Below are 18,682 nucleotides of genomic sequence, written 5' to 3' on the forward strand. Positions count from 1 at the left end.
CACACACACACACACACACAGTCCTGTAGTACATCCCCGTCCGCAAAACCACCATTAAATCCAGGTCCCTGTCCGCAAAACCACCATTACATCCACAAAACCCCTGATGAGTGCAGCTGAAAAAACCCACGCAAATCCGACCTTGCCCGTCGCAAGATCTTCCCCTGCAGCAAGCCAATCCAGACCTGAGATCCTTTTCCTTGCAGTCTGACCCCGACGCTTTTCCCCAGCGAGTTCCCAGGCAGTCTATGCAGTTTCAAACTGCATAGACTTGTGGGAGCGCTCCTGTTCATGTGTCTCAATCAGGAAGTCTGGACTAGTGTGCATGCGCGAAGTCCGCGAAATTTTTAAATATTTTTTTTCTTATTTTTTTCTTTTTCCTTTTTTTCTTTTGTTAGTTTGAAGTTGAGGGGGCTGCAGTCCAGCAGTCCAATAGCACGGGCCGCCCCTGACCAAATAACAGTCTGCTGTCCAAGTAGGATATTCATGACATTTGCTCAGTTGCCTGCAACAGCAACAGCCATGGCATGCAAACAGCTTACAAAGCAGCAAAGGGATCTCATATTTGAAATATATCCATCAAGAGTAGGATAAAACAACATTACCACAACATTGCATACACCATGGAATACAGTGGAGACAGTTGTCAAAAGGTGGACTGAATATGGGACAACAGTGCTGTTGAAAAGAACCTGACAACCTTCCATAAATGATGACAAGACATGTCTGGGTCAGGGAGGCTGTCAGGAGACATACAGCAACACTGAAAGAGTTGCAGGAGCCTCTTGTAAGTACTGGTGTTGTGTATACATGTGAGAACACTCTCTCGTATTCTGCATACATCTGGCCGATGGGGCATGGTCAGAAGATCCTTTCCCCACACTAAAAAACATCCAGGGGTGGAAACAGTTTGTAATACAGCACATCAAGTCTCCCAAAGGCATGTGTGAAAATGTGTTATGGTGTAATGAGACTATGGATTGACCTCACAGCCACAATAACAAAGGTATATGTGGTGCACAAGCAACACCCCTCTTAACCTAAATACCAACATCCCCATACTGAATCACGCTGGTGGCAGTGGCTTGCTGTGGAGATGCTGTTCCAAAGCCAGAACTGGGCCTGTAGTCACAGTAGTGTTAATTCAGAACAGTTCCAAATAACACCCATGTTTGGCCAAAATCCATTAGACGTCTGCAAGAACCCTGAGGATGGGGTGGGGTGTCAGCCTTCAACATGACAAAGACCCGAAGCATACATCCAATGCTACTTAAGAAAGGCTCCACCTGAAAACACTAATGGTTATGGATTGGCCCAGCCAGAGCCTAGACCTACACCAGAAAGACATACCCCAGTGTGACCTGATGAGGGCTTTGCACATGAGCCGCCTTTGCAATCTGACATAGTTGGATGACCTTTGCATGGAAGAGTGGCCAAATAATGCCAAGTCAAGATGTGCCATGCTGATAGACACCTTCACAAGAAGAGCGAATGCTGTAAGTCACTTACAAGGTGCTTCAACAAAGTATCATTTTAGGGGTGTGCACATTTAATCAAACACCATATAGTAGATATTTCAGTCATTATATTTTACATGGAGCACATCTGTTTGTTTATTGATTGGATTGCACAGGTCATATGTCACATGAAAGGTGAGTAACATATTTGAATGCATTATTGCGGTGTCATCTCATATATTACAAGAATACAGCATGTTAACAGGGTTGTGTACATTTATCATATCCACTGTAAGCTTAGAAGGTTGGTGGTGTAACAGGAATTGTGTGACCATGCATTTACTGCTGGTTTTGAGGTCTGACACTCAAATGTATGTCATTAATCAGTGATGTCACTCCTCAGATCATCCCAGTTATGTATCATCAAAACAGAGGGGTTGTGAGAAACAGAACAAACATATGAGCCAGACCTCTATACATCCTGTAAGGATCTGTACAGTTGTGAGGTTTGCTCTATAGTACTTGCCACTGTGCTATACAGGTGAACAGCAATGATGTGTACATGGGTGCAGTCTGTGCTGGGGAAGGGCCATCACCTACTAACACTAATCACATATCCCAGAGCTCTATATTGTAAGTTACATGTAGTAAAACTGGCTGCAATGCATGATGTTGAGGGCTGTGTGTCATGTATGTCACCATTTGGGTACTGTGTGGTCTGTGTAACAGATTTGTGCCATCTCACCTGTAAGTGTGTGTGTGTGTGTGTGTGTGTGTGTGTGTGTGTGTGTGTGTGTGTGTGTGTATATATATATATATATATATATATATATATATATATATATATATATACCAGCCAACCTCAGAGTGCAGGTAATAATGTACATATGTTGTCTTCCCCTCACAGGTGTCAATGGGGTTTGGGTTTTCTCCCACTTGGAAAATGATGTCATTATCTTTGCAGACTCTGACAATGATGATAGGAATGGTGAGGTACAGGTGGGGCTGTCAGGGGCTGAATGTGTCCCATTGGTTGGCATCCCACTCTTGTCCACACCATCCCCACACACAGTGACAATGGCCACACATACCCCATCACCAGTGGCCACATATGATGGACAGTTGGCAGGTGGTGGCATTCAACAGGCTAGTGTGGTGACTATGGCATGTGTGAGTGTAGACACTGGCCATAGCCAGACTGCTGGCAAGGTCCCACACAGGCAGATGGACAAGGCTGCTCACAGGAGGACCACTGCTCATCAATTCTCTATCACAAGTGCCACAGCAGGAGTCACCAGACGCATGTTTTGGGCTGTCATGGATGCACAGGCACGTAGTGACTGCCACAACAGACAAATACTCAGGGTGGTGGATGCAACTCTTCCTAATTTATGTGGTGACATACATGACCTTGTTGAGGCCACATGTCAAAATACTGAGGTCATGAACAGATGGTGGGGTGAGACCTTGGCAATCCTCGACCATGGCATGTTTGTGCTACAGCGTGTGGTGGGAGATGAGAATCAGACACATGGATGTAGGTCAGCACCAACAACAGCTGAGAGTCTATGGGGACATGCATCTTCACACTCACATTGTGCCAGTGACACCAGCAGTACCGAAGGGAGTTTGCTGTCTACATCACACTGGAGCAGGCCATGGGCACATGGTCCTGTCCTGTCCCATCAGGGACACAGATCCAGCAGACAGCAGTCACCATCAGGAATCAGTACTGCATCTGGACTTGGGCCTGGTGATGCCACTGATTCACCCAGTAGGACCAGTTCCCATGTCCATGGCTGGAGAGAGTGAACTGGACACCCTGCCATGTATGGTCCATAGATGTCCAATGTACCCCTGTGTAGAGCAGCCACATGGCATGACTGAGTGCATACATACACACACACACATCTGTATCACAGGCAGGTCACCTCCAGACACACAGAGCACCTCTGCACAGCCCATCTATTGGATACCCCTCCAAATACACACACATGATGTCAACCATATGGCCCAGCCTAGGTTTACCGATCATTATTCTAGTGATACAATTGATTTTCTAGATACTAAAATAAAGAAAACAGCACTAATGGATATAGTTATGAGTTTATATAGGAAGCCAAGTAGGAAAAATAGCATCCTACATAAGATGAGTATGCATCCAAGGCATGTAAGTAAAAATGTGATTAAAGGACAATTTATGAGGATGAGATGATTACACAATAGTAGTGAAGGTTTAGATAAAGCAGTTGAAATGTTACAGAAAGAGTTTGGTGATAGAGGCCATAGTGGGAGAGACATAAATGTTAATACTGAGGAAATGTTCAAAGAACGTAGCTCTAAAGGTAGACCTTTTTTCTCTGAAACTATTACTACTTCATGTGCCAGGCAGGAAGATTTCAAAAGCCAAATTAGGTTTCCAGTAACCTATTCAAATAATATAAAAACATTTTGTAAAATATTTGAAAAAACTGGAATATACTGAGATCCATTAATGAATTGGATGGAGTGATAGATAATACACCACATTTTTCATTTATTAATAAGAAGTCATTAAAAAGACAATTATGTTATAAATCAGCTTCTAGTAGGAATAGAGCTGTATCTCAGAGAGCAGGAACATTTCCCTACAGGAACTGCAAGGCATGTAAATATATATATTCTAAATCTATCTTTAGACATCCGACCGTGCATTTTAATATTGATGTTAACTTTTATGCTGATTGTAGGATGCAACATTTAGTGTACTTCTGCTTTTGTAAAATTTGTTATGTATTTTACATAGGAAAAAAAATAGGAGTTTTAAAGAGCGTATACTGGAGCATATAAAGGACATAGCAAATACGAAGGAGACCAATGCCCTAGCAAGACATACACAAGCAGAAGGGGCACAACATGATTTTAATTTTATGGCCGTAGAAGTTCTAGAAGAAAGAGTTAGAGGGGATGATATGAAAAATAGGGTGGAGGCAGCAGAACAAAAATGGATTTTATTATTACAAGCAGATAAGTTGCCTGGGTTAAATAATGCAGTCTCACTCAAACCCTTTTTGAAGGCTAGACCCCTGAAACAATGAATTTTGTATATAGATGCAATTTTTAAGTGTTATGGAATTGTATTGTTTTTTAAGCCATTTTTATTTTTAATGATGTAGTCGGTTGCTTTAAAATATGTAATTGAATTATTATATTTTGTCTGTGATTGATCTGAATGCATTTTAAATTTGATGGTTTTATGTGTGTTAGACAAGTGTCTGAAGAAGCGATCAGTGAAAGATCGTGAAAGCGCTTACTTTCTCACTTTGTATAATAAATTGATAGTTTTTATACTCCTCAGCTGTGGTCATTTCGCTTTTGTTTTATTTTTGTCGCTCTGAGGTGAAAACCAAGTGCTGACCCAGTCAAAGAACATTTTTTTATCTTCTAAACCCACATCACACTCTGTGCATATGATGATACCTATGTCACATCCCTGTCATCCATACCATCAATGCAGGGTCATGCTAATATGGTTCTGATGCACAGTGTGAATATAGTACAGTGTAGCTATGTAATCCTATGTAAGGTGCTGCCTGCTTGCATTTGTTATGGGTACACATACAGGTGTATGTACCTTAATAGCCAGGATGCATTATTGCTGTTAGTACCACTGACTGAATGTAGTCTGACAAGCTGTATTCTGTTTGTGTTCCAGGTGTCTGTGTGTCTGCAGGCTGTGGCCCTGCAGACATTCCTAAGAGGGTGTACGGCAGAGTGGGAATACTCCAACCGTGTCATAGGCAAGGTATAGCTTTATATGTACATGTATCAGGTGTGTATGCATGCAACAGTGTGTGAGGGACACTGTTGTCAGACAGTGTGACCTTGTATGCATACCCAGGAAGGTAGCCTTCAGACATATCAGCTCAGTGATGTGTAGTACCACAGGCTCATACATATAGAACAGGTTACTGCAGTACTGTCAGCAAGTCTCTCACAAGCGTAACCATTACATTAACTGCAAGAGATTCACCATGCCATTTTTTTCCCATAAACTCAACCCTGATGCAGTTGATGAGGGCATGCACAATACTGTGTATGACAGGGTTGTGGTATGTAATCCTGAGTTCAACAGGTGGAACAGGGAGACAAAATGGTATATGCTTTGCATACACACAGTAAGGACTGACACAGGGGATGTGCACACAGTAACATAAACAGAGTTGGCAATAGACAGATTAGTAAACCTGCATTTCCACCTTGACATACTGTACTACTACATACACATGCCCCCCAAAGATTATATGCATGAGACATAACCCACTACCTCTTACAACACGTAATGTTGTAAGACAACTTGCATTTTTAAAAGTACTGTATTTTCATTTTTTCTGTTTCCTAATTGTGTGTTTCTGAACAGTGTGCTATGTGTCTCTCTGCAGTTATTTTGCTATAAGAGCGGGTGGTGTTATCACGTCTTTGATATCTGATATTTAATAGCCTAGAGGGATTCCTCTGTACTTTAAGTGTTAGCCACAACGTTTGAGAAATCATTTTATGCTCAACTCCTGAGAGACTTGCTTGGCTACAAACATCTGCATTACAAGCTGAAGCTAAGTGAAACTTGCAGTAGTGAATTTTAGTCTTCTGTTAAGTACAAACTTGCAGTTTTAAAAGTACTGTATTTTTATTTTTTCTGTTTCCTAATTGTGTGTTTCTGAACAGTGTGCTGTGTGTCTCTCTGCATTTAGTTCCCCACCCTCTCTCCCTGTTCCTGTGTTGGTATTAGTATTGGTGGTTCTTGAATTGCCCGCCCCTCCTGTAAGTCTGTATTAGAACATTCCTCCTGGGTCCATCTCATTTGCTAACTTAACCGAGTACAGTTAGATCATATTCTGTCCAGTGTTCACTCTACTTAATACAGAGAGAAGATTTGAGAATGCCAGCCCACTTAGGTTCGTCCTTCCTCTCTTCTTGCACTTAAAAAAATTGCACTTTATTGATTTGCTTTTACTGTATTTGTGTTTCCTCCTACTTTATTTTGCTTTTCTTAAAAGTACTCAGTTTTATTTATTCTGCTACATTTATTGCTGCTTGGTCATAGCCTGATTAAATTGTAACTGTTATGCTAAGTCTTTTGGTTTAAGCATTTGGGCTTCATACAGGCTGTTTTACATTAAGAAGGTTTGTGGTCTGCACTGTTGTGGCAGGACAGGTAGCTTACATCCTTCTAAGCTGGGAATTGCTGATTGAAGGCGTAGTGTCAGCTATTCTAAAAGTGTATTAGTTCTGGCTTAAGCACTTGGGCTTCAGGCCAGTTATTCTACATTAAGAAGGTTTGTGGTCTGCACTCTTGTGGAAGGAGAGGCTGGCTTCTGCCCTTCTGAGCTGGGAATTTCTGATCACAGGCTTATTGTGACTGCTTATTTGAACTGTTTCTTTCTGAAATTGGTGCACCTTGTTGCTGTAGCATAGACCAGATTCAGGCCTGCTGAATCTAGCTTTGTTTATATAACTTGAGCACTGATCCAGGCCATCTTTTTTGGAGAAGGTTCCCCTGCACCCTAGTAAGCAGGGGTGTGCAGTTATAACTTGTCTGATTGAAGACTGCTGGAACAGGGCTCAGTTTTGAGCTTTTTTCTGGTTAATTGGGTAACTTGTTTAAGTCAGTTTGTCCGTTTTCTATTGTTTTATACATATATATATATATATATATATATATATATATATTATATATATGTATATATATATATATATATATATATATATATATATATATATAATTGCACTTTATTCATCTGCTTTTACTGTATTTGGTTTCTTCCTACTTTATTACAGGGGGCATTGGCTACAACTCTGATCTGCGATATATAACAATAAGTATCCTTTTCTGTGCTTTTAAACTGTTTTTTTGAGTGTATCTGCTTTATTTTCTGAAAAAATAAATAAATAAATTATATATATATATATATATATATATATATATATATATATATATATATATATATATATATATATACATACTTGCTTCCTGCCTTTCTAAGCTAGTATAGTCCAGTTTTCAGGTTAGTGCTGAATTCAGGGCTGTGTTACAAATCTCTGTTTGCCCATACCTTACTTGGATAGAAGGACGTTTCTCTGTTCACCTGTGAGAGAGGGGAGCTTTGAGCAGCCTATCTGTCCCTGGAGGAGTGTTTTGAGTCCAGAAATTAGTAGTTTATTGGCCATTTTGGGCTAATTTCTATCTCTTTCTTTTCCCCTGCTATAAATACTGTATTTGCCCGGTTTTGCTCACGCAGCGCCGGTTAGCTAGGGTAAAACTATTCCCGGCTCCACAAAGTCTCCTCTTCAATTTTCCCTTGGAACTAGACAAACTTTCAACTTAAGCACTCAAGCCATTCATTTCTTGGCCCGGCACTTGCTCAAAACTTATAGCAAGCACTTATAAACCATAGCACTAGACCCTCCTGTACTGTACAGAAGGACAAGGCTCTCTATTCAACCTTACCAGCCATCCAGTAAAACAGTTCACTCTACCTATCCAGGCATGTCCAAAGGGCAGTTTCAGGTGTACTCTCCAGTCCAACTGGTGAATCTGGGCATTTTGAGGCAATGTTATAACTGCCTCATGTACACAGACAACCCCTCCTCCTACCACCAAACACTAATGCATGCGAGAGATGCAGTTATACAGCCAAACTAGAGGCTAAGCTCTCTCAAGCCAAGACTGGATCACACAGTCAAGAAGAGAAGGGAAGTACTTGCATCACACCACCAGTCTTACATAGACCCATTAAACCAGCACCGGCAAAAAACACACATAAATACATGAAAACATACTCGGAGGCTCTAAATAAAAATCTGAAAAACCAACAGAGACCTCCAAAACAAACATCCAAGCAACCTCCACCCCCCAACACAAATCATGAAACACATACTTCACAAAACCAGTGTGCCATGCAATCACAGCCCTTAAGGCAAAATAACATACTCAACATACTAGTAATAGGTGACTCTATAGTCAGGCACACTGACGTCCCACTCACTAGGCTGAATAAGGAGAAGGTTACTGTTAGCTGCCTGTCGGGTGCCAGGATCCACCACATAACACAAGCACTCAGGTCATTCCAGAACAAGTACAAATATGACTCTGTAATTGTCCATGTTGGTCTGAATGACCTGAGCCGTACCTCCCTGGACAACATGAAGAGAGAAACATGGAAGAGCTCTCTGATCACGTAGCCCAGGCTGGTATGAACCTGACCCTGAGTAGCATCCTGCCCTCACCAAGAATGATACCACGGTATAAAGAAAAAAAATCTCAATTTCAACAATTGGCTAAGTTTTTGGTGTCATTCAAAGGGGATCTAGTGTCTGTCTGCCTGGGATGACATGCTTGACAAGCCAGGCTGCTTCGCTAGAGATGGCTTGCACCTGCCACCCTTAGGCTTTTGAATACTGGCCAAGGATCTTGCCACCTCCATAGTGCCTTTTTTAGGCAAGGCTCAAAAGACAAACCCACCACTGTAAATAGCACAAGTAACAAAAAACTGAGGATAATGCTACTCAACGCCAGAAGTCTAAACCTCAAAATGCACGCACTTGAGGCACTCCTCAGTATGGAGAAAGTCGATATATGTGAAGTAACAGAAACCTGGTTTAAGGCTCCAGAGAGCACCCCAGCACCACCAGGCTACAACTCATACCATACATTTTGGCCACAGAAACCAAACCAAAATACAAAAGGTGGGGGCGTATCCATATTCATCAAGGATACCCACACCTCCAGGTTAGTGGCACAGCACGATGCTTCAGAGATCGTGCACTTGCAACTAACAATGGGCAAAACTGCAATTCAAATTGTAGCTTCCTACAGATCACCCACCATGTCCCAGGACCCCATTCTGCATTTCTGGAAACACTGGGAAACATAAAGGTCCTACCAAACACCCTAATATTGGGTGATTTCAATTACCCAAACATTAACTGGGAGAACTACTCAAGTACTAACTCCCTTGCCCAACTTTTCCTAGAATTTATAAACTCAAACACCCTGGTTCAACTGGTCAACACTCCCACCAGAGGTGACAACATATTGGACCTGGTCATCACCAACATGGGCGATCGGTGTTCCACACCAGAGGTCAACCCCTCGCTGGTTAGATCTGACCATAAACAAATCACTTTGGATATCCATATTCCACCCCAACCCCCGGACAAGAAAACCACCATAAAAAATTTTCAAAAGCAAACTTCATGTTACTTAAGACTGAGGTGGAAAGTTTCAAAGCCCACATGCTGAAGGATAACACTGTCCAAGCTGCAAAATCCTTTACTAATGTATTCTACGGGCAGCTACAAGAGTGCATGGATCGTGTCATCCCAAGCAAAACCAAGATTCAATCCTCCAAGAAAAGAAAACCAGTCTGGTGAACTCCTGCCATAAACAAGCTATACAATAGAAGGAGTAAACTAGTACAGAAAAGAGTAAAATCCCAAGAAGGGAAGACATCCTTGATCAGTATCAGCAAGAAACTGCGATCCCTCATAAAATCATCCAAGGTGAGCTTTGAAAGAAAAATTCCAAGGACTCCAAAGATAATCACAAGGCATTCTTTAGCTATGTCAAGAATCTAACTGGCAATGCTCAGATCTGCTCGGAGTTAGAGCAGAGTGGCACAAAATACACTGAACTGACTGATATCGCCAACATCCTGGCAGGCAGGTTCAGTGAAAACTTCACCCCCCTCTCACCCCCAAAAGGGCCCATAACCATACCAGAAGAATGTAGAGTCTCTGAAATCACAGACACTCAGGTTAAAACAGCCCTCTCCAAAGCCAAAAACACAGCATCAATGGGACTGGACGGTGTCCCAGGCTGCGTCCTACATGAGCTCAAAGATGAACTAACCTCTCACCTGAACACACTGTACAAACTCAGCCTCTCCACAGGCTACATACCCATAGAGTGGTGCACAGCAATGGTTATTCTGCTCCACAAAGGTGGAGTCACAACAGACCCCGGGAACTATCACCCTATAAGCCTGACTAGCTTGGTCTGCAAGGCTATGGAGCGCATCATCATGGAACTCATTAACAGAGACATTGGGAACCTCCAAACACTGGACCCTACCTAGTTTGGCTTTGTTAAGGGCAGATCATGCCGCCTAAACCTGGTGGACTTCTTTGAGACAGTTACCAAGGCTATAGATGAGGGAAAGGTGGTACACAAAGCCTACCTAGACCTCGCTAAGGCATTCAACACCATTCCCCATTCTGGTATTATAGGCAAGCTCACCAGCCTGAACATAAATCCCTACATCACAAGATGGATTGCCAACTGCCTCACGGACAGAACCCACATGGTGAGAGTTCTGGGAGCTAGGTCCAACTCTAAACCGGTTACAAGTGGCGTTCCCCAGGGCTCAGTCCTAGGACCCCTCCTGTTCAGCATATACTTCTCAGAGGTACAGGCAAGCACAGGAGGACTATGGCAGACCAAGTTTGCAGATGACTGCAAACTAGGGGGCTGTAATTGACACTCCGGCTGACACAGACATCCTCCAAAAGGGTCTTACTGAGACAGATACCTGGTGTCAAAATCATGGCCTCAAGCTAAATGCCAAAAAGTGCATAGTCATCCCCTTTGGAAAAAACAAAGTACCCACAAACTACCACATAGGTGGTAGTACCCTAAATACGAAAGACATAATAAGGGATCTGGGGACCCAAGTAGATAGTAATCTTACCTTTGATAATCACATTGCCAGAGTGGTTAGAAAATCCTTCTACATGGCCCACCTAATCACAAAAGGTTTTGCATCCAGATCAAAAGAGGTCATTGTGCCCCTCTACTCATCACTCATCATAGAGTACAATGCCCCATTTGGGATGTACCTTACAAGACACATGCAACAGCTGGAAAGACCACAGAAGTACCTCACCAAGAGGATCACTGGCCTCAAACAGATGCCCTATGCAGCTCGACTGAAAAAACTCCAGTTGTGCTCGGTTGCATACCGCCTACTCAGAGGTGATCTCTGCTGACATACAAGGCCATGTCCAAGCCAGAATTGATGGACATGATCCACCTAAAGAAAACCTTATCCCCTTGAGCCACATGCTCTAGGGATCTAAACCTCACCACAACAATAAATAGGATGTGCTGAAGGGATAGATTCCTGTCCCAGAGACTTCCCATGCTTTGGAACAAGATACCAATCTACATTAGGCAGAGCTCCTCACTAACACTCTTCAAAAGAAACCTTTACAAGTGGATGGGAAACAGAAAGTTTACCTCAGGGATCACTTCAGTGGCTCTGCTGGACAGAGGCACAGGGAACTAATCTAAGGGGGTGGCAAAAGCCAACACATTCTGGCTAGGCTTATAAATGCCTTCAGGCAGATAGCCTAGTACCAACCTATGAACCTATGAACCTATGTTCTGAATGCCTTCATGGATGGTGAAATAACCCACCAGAAATAGGATGTGGAGTCAGGTATTGTTCCCACAAGCCTGGATAACTGATAGTGTAGCAGATGTTGTATCAGCATGATGTTTCAGTCAGGTATGAAACCTGATGTTGGCATGTGTGTCACTACACTCACTGTGGCCTATTTGGCAACAATATCACATACATGGGCATTGTTAAGGGACACAGACCGCATATAGGTTGCAAACATCTGGCTATTCCTTAGACATCTGTAAGAGGGCTGGTACTGCTTGCACAATGGTTTAACATGCTGCATGTGAGGCAGAAGCCATTACCATGCTGGATAAAGTAATGCCATCAAGAGGTGGTAAACAGACGTGGATGGTACACAAATCAAAATGGTATCAGCCAAACAGGATATAATCTTCATCAAAAGACACACACACATAGTCGCCAGTAGTGAGATTAGAACCCCTACCTACTTAGTTATTTCTACTATAGTGTTATGCAGTTATCAGATACACCACAGAGATTACATAGTTTCATCTTGTCCCAAGGCACTTCTAAGGTGAATGGCATCTGCAGGCCTAGTAAAGTAGGGTGGTGGGAAATTTACAGGGTGGTACACATCTCAGAATGGAACAACACACACAGTATATGATTCTCGCATAAACACACACACACACACACACACACACACACACACACACACACACACACACACACACACACACACAAACAGTTTCCAGTAGTGAGATTAGAACCCCTACCTTATGTAGTTATTTCTACTATAGTGTTATAGTTATCAGACATGCCACAGGGGTTAGATAACTTCACTTACTCCCAAGATGCTTCTAAGGTGAATGACATCAGCAGGCCTAGTAAAGTAGGGTGATGGGAAGTTTACAGGGTGGTACACAACTCAAAATGGTATAACACAGATAGTATATGATTCTCACACAAACAATTGCTAGTAGTGAAATTAGATCCCCAACCTATCTAGTTATTTCTACTATAGTGCTCCGCAGTTATCAGACGCACCACAGAGCATACATATTTTGACTTAGGTCCAAGGTAGTTATAAAGTTAATGACAACATGCCTAGTAAAGTAGGATGTTGGGAAGTTTACAGGGTGGTACGCAACTCAAAATGGTATAGCACACACAGTATATGATTCCCACACAAACACACTTGCCATAATTGAGATTAGAACCCCTACCTATCTATTTATTTGGACTATAGTTTTACACAGTTATTGCATGCACTACAGAGCTTACTGGGCTGATAATTGGCCAATGGTGCTGATAACTGCACAGCTGAGGTAAACTTTTACAGGTGTCCGAAAGTCTGCCTTCAGTTTTCCCCTTAGATCTTCCTAGTTCTTTCTCTCCTGCACTTCAAATAACCTAATAGCTTTGCACTTCAACAGGTTTTTTTATCAATTGTTCTAGCACACCTGAGATCCATCATCAGTAGTCGTTCTTCACGGAATTAGCTCCAGTACTTAGTAGTTATGACCACCCCTCCTGGCTTGATTAAAGTGCAGTTCTCTGTGCTTTTGCCCATTATTCTTGTGCACTTGGACATTCTGAAGCACTGTTGCAACTGCCTCATGTACACAGACAACCCTCTCCTCAAAACTGCCAACACTCAGACATGTGAGAGATACCCCTATATCACCAAATTGGAAGATATGCACTCTCCCGTGAAGACTGGACTAGCTGGTCAAGTGGAGAAGGGTTATCATCTGCAACACATCACATGGAAAACATACCCCTCCAGAATACTCACTATCACAGCTCTGACATACAAACAATAACCACACACCCACCTTCAGAGAGGCACCCAATAGACATTTACCCAAATAGAGGAGACCACCAAGACAGGCACCCACTGAAACACCACAACACAGCACAAACCACAGGAAACACATCTCACCTACACAGTGTACCCCTCAACCTAAGCCCCAAAGGCCAACTACCTTGCCTGATACAGTAATCATAGGTGAATCAATACTGAGGCACACAGATGTCCCACTCAACAGGTTGAACATGGAGGAGGTAACAGTCAGCTGTCTATCAGGTGCCAGAATCCAACACATAACACACCCAGTCAGGTCGCTCAACAACTACAAGTATCATGCTGTAATTGTCCATGTGTGTGAATGACCTGAGACACACCTCCATGGAATATATGAAAAGAGACATGGTGGAGCTCTCACATTATGTTGGCCAGGCAGGTATGACAGTAGCCCTGAGCAGTATACTACTATCACCCAGAATGATACCGCAGTAAAAGCAACAAATGATTGACTTCAACAATTGGCTTAAGTGTCTGCTGTCACTCTCATGGGATCCAGTATCTGTCTGCTTGGGATGACATGACTGACAGACTGCAATGGCTTGCCAGAGATGGCCTGCATCTGTCACCCCTGGGTTTCCAGGTATTGGCTGAATGTCTTGCCACCCCTATAGTGCATTTTTAGGTGGTTTTCCAAATCAAATTACCACCATAACAGCTATACATATAAACAATCTTAGGGTCATGCTGCTCAAAACTAGACATCTACATCTTGAGATGCAGCCACTCGAAGCACTCCTCAAAATGGAGAACACTGACAATTGTGCAGTAACAGAGACCTGGTTTACAGCAGCAGACAGCATCCCTGCACTACCAGACTATACCTCATCCCACACCTGTCAGACCCAAAATATGGACCACAGCTACAAAGGTGGTGGTGTCTCCATATTAATAACAGATATGCACACATCCAGAGTAGTATCCCAGGATAATGCATCTGAGATAATTCAGGTACAACTGACATTGGGTAATGGTGCAATCCAGGTCATAGCCTGCTATAGGTCCACATCCATATCCCTAGACTCTCAATCCACATTACTCAACACCCTGGAAACTATCAAAGTTCAACCCAATGCTCTCATACAAGGAGAGTTAAACTACTCCTCCATCCAAGGGTAAGATACTCAAGCACCAATACACTGGCCCAATGCTTCCTGGAATTCATCAGTTCCAATGCCCTGGACCTGCTCATTCTGACACACAGTAGAGGAAGCATCATCCTTGCCCTGTGTTGATTGCTAACATATGGAACCTTTGCTTGACAACAGTAGTGAATCACTACCTGGTCAGATCCAACATAGAGTAATCACCATGGAAATCCACAGCTCACACACGCACCCTGTAAAGGTAACCACATTGAAAACTTCTCCAAAGCTGACTTTGGACTCATAAGAACAGAGGTGGCTAACTTCACAGCACCCATGCCAATGGAAAATACCTGCATGACTGATGAATCATGCACAAATGCATTGTATGAACATGTACATCAACGTATGGAACAAGCCATACCCAACAGAACCATGACACTCTCCTCCAAACACTGGAGGCCAATCTGGTGGTCCCCTGCCATTAATAACCTGTACAACAGAAGGAAGAAACCATTGCAGGAAAAGGTGGAGTCCCAAGAGTGGTAAAACTCATTTATTATCCTCAACAACAACTTGAGATCCCACATGAAATCATCTAAAGCCAACTATCATGGCAGAATTGCAGCAGACACTGACAACAATCACAAATCCTTTGTTAGTGATATCAAGAACCTCCATGCCAATACCCAGAAATGCTCTGAGTTACTGTTCAGTGCTACCTCTTATACTGAACCAACTGATATTGCCAACATTCTTGCCAACACATTCAGTGCCAGCTTTACCCCTCCCTCTCCCCTAGGGGAACCATCAGAATGTCTGAAGAATGCCAGGCACCCAGGATTACTGCCATACAGGTTACACCTGCATTGTCCATGGGCAAGAATACAGCTTCCATAGGACCCCACATTATCCCTGGCTGTGTTCTATATGAACTACAAAGATACATGGTACCACATCTGTTCAGTCTCAACCTCACCTCAGGCTTTGTTTCTCCCAAATGGTACACTGCTACAGTCATCCCTCTCCATAAAGGTGTGGCAACTACAGACCCTGGGAATTATATGTCCATTAGCCTGACAAGTCTGATATGTACAGCTATGGAGCACATCTTCAAGGACCTGGTCAACAAACATATAGGTAATCTCCTAACGCTGTACCCCACACAGTTTGGCTTAGTAAAAGGTAGATCATGCCTGGTCAACCTGGTTGACATCTTTGAGTCAGTCACCAGGACTGTGTATGATAGTAAGGCACTGCATGCAGTCTACATCAATCTAGCCAAGCCTCTTGATACTATTCCTTAGTCAGGAATTATGGATGAATCCACCAAACTAGGCATCAACCCCTATATCACTAGGGGGTTTCAAACTGGCTCACAGTTAGCACACACAGTGTGAAAGTAGCGAGCTCCAAGTCAGACTGCCAGCCAGTCATGAGTGGAGTCCTACAGAGATCGGTCCTAGGTACTCTTCTGTTCAGCATGTACTTCTCAGGAGTCCAAACCAACATAAAGGAACTCTGCCTGACCAAGTTCACAAGCAACTGCAAGATGAAAGCCATCATTAACTCCACAAGTGATGCAGACATCCTACAGAAATGCCTCACTGAGACCACTGATTGATGTGGAAACCATGGCCTGAAGCTTAACACCACAAAATGCATCATCAGCCCCTTTGGTAAAATCTCAGTATCCACTATGTACCACATTGATGTGAGCACACTGAACATTGTAGGCATTATAAGAGATCTGGGGACACAGGCTGACAGTAGCCTCTCATTTAACCACCACATTGCCACCGTGGTCAGGAAATCCTTCTATGTGGCACATCTCATTACTAAGGGTTTTGCATCAAGGAAGAAGGAGGGCAGCATCTCTGTGTACTCTTCCCTCATTACACCAGTCATCAAATATAATGGCCCATTTGGCATGTACCTCACTAGACACCTGCAACAGCTGGAGAGGCCACAGATGAACCTCAAAATGAGGATCCTAGGCATTAAACACATGTCCTACACAGACAAACTCAAGAGACTCCAGTTATTCTCAGTCTCATATCACCTACTTAGAGGCAATCTCTGCTTGACTTGCAAAGCCATGTCTGACCCAGCTCTTTTACAAATGTTGCATCTAAAGACATGCCAATCTCTGCACCATGCACTGCAGGGGTCTAGACCTCATTGCCACAATCAACACAACATGCTGGAGGGACAGGTTCCTCACCCAGAGACTGCACATGCCCTGGAATAGACTTCCCATACATGTCAAGCAAAGCACCTAGATGATCCAGTTCCAGCGATATCTTGATGAGTGGATGGGTAATCGAATGTTCACCCCGGGGATCACTCCAGTGGCTCTACTTGATGGGGTTACTGGAAACTAATGTTCAGTGGCACAATGGTAGGGCATTTCTATGGGCTAGGCTTGTAATGGCTCCAGGGCCATTAGTCTAGTACACACCTGTGAATCTATAAGGGGAGTGACATCAGCATGACTGATAAAGTATGCCAGTATGTAGGAAACTTATCAAAATACTTCTTCCTACAAACATACACACTTTCACACACACATTTAGCAGATCTGAGAATAGAATCCCTACCTATTTAGTTATTTGTACATACACTACAGAGCTTACTTTGCTGACAACTGGCCAAAGGTGCTGAAAGGAGAATCACATCAGCAGGGCTAATGAAGTACGGCACTGGGTGGGAGACTTATCAAAATGCTTATTCTTACCAACATACACACACACACACACACACACACACACACACACACACACTCATTTTCCAGATCTGAGATTAGAACCCCTGTCTAGCTAGTGATTTGTACTATTGTGTTCTGCAATTATCACACACACTACAGAGCTTACTGGGTTGACAACTGGCCAAAGGTGTTGATAAGGGGAATGACATCAACAGGACTGAAAGTAGGGCAGTGGGTGGAAGACTTATCAAAATACTTCTTCTTACCAACATACACACACTCATTTGCCAGATCTGAGATTAGAACCACTGTCTAGCTAGTAATTTGTACTATTGTGTTACGCAGTTATCACACACTCTATAGAGCTGACTGGGATATCAACTGGCCAAAGGTGCCAATAAGGGGAATGACATCAGCAGAGCTGATAAAGTGGGGCAGTGGGAAGTGTGGGTGGGAATGGTCTGAATCTGTTTCACCTGCAAACAAACATTATGTCTGTAGTGCCCTTACCTGGCATGACAACATACTGCTGACCTTTACTCATCACCAGCTTGCTTAACCTAGCTTCCACCACTCTTTCCCATGACTTCATGCTGTGACTAATTAATGTTATCCTTCTGTAGTTACTACAGCTCTGCACATCAACCTTATTCTTAAAATGGTACACAAATACTTTCTCTCCACTCCACATGCAACCTCTCACTTTCCAAGATATCATTAAACCAGCTGGTGAAAAACACCACTGCCATTTCCCCTACACACATCCATGCTACCACAGGTATGTCATGTGGACCAATAGGCTTTCCAGTACTCATCCTCTTCATAGTTATGCTTACTTCCTTCTTGGTAAGCCATTGCACTTCCTGATTCATCATACCCACATCATCCAACCCTCTCTCTTTCATTCTTTTCATTTATCAGCCTCTCAAAGTACTCTGCCCATCTATTCAACACAATCTCCTCATTTGTGAGTTTGTTTCCCTCATTATGCTTTATCACCCTTATCTGCTGCACATCTTTACTAGCTCATTTCCTCTGTCTAGCCAACAGGTACAAGTCCTATCATCCCTCCTTAGTGTCCAAACTGTCATACAAGTCATCATATGCCTCATCCTTAGTCTTTGCCACCTCTCTCTTTGCCATGCCCCTAATCTCCTCCT

The sequence above is a fragment of the Protopterus annectens genome, chromosome 7.part0 (genome assembly GCF_019279795.1).
Source record: "Protopterus annectens isolate FY-2018-M chromosome 7.part0, PAN1.0, whole genome shotgun sequence".
Lineage (NCBI taxonomy): Eukaryota > Metazoa > Chordata > Ceratodontiformes > Protopteridae > Protopterus > Protopterus annectens.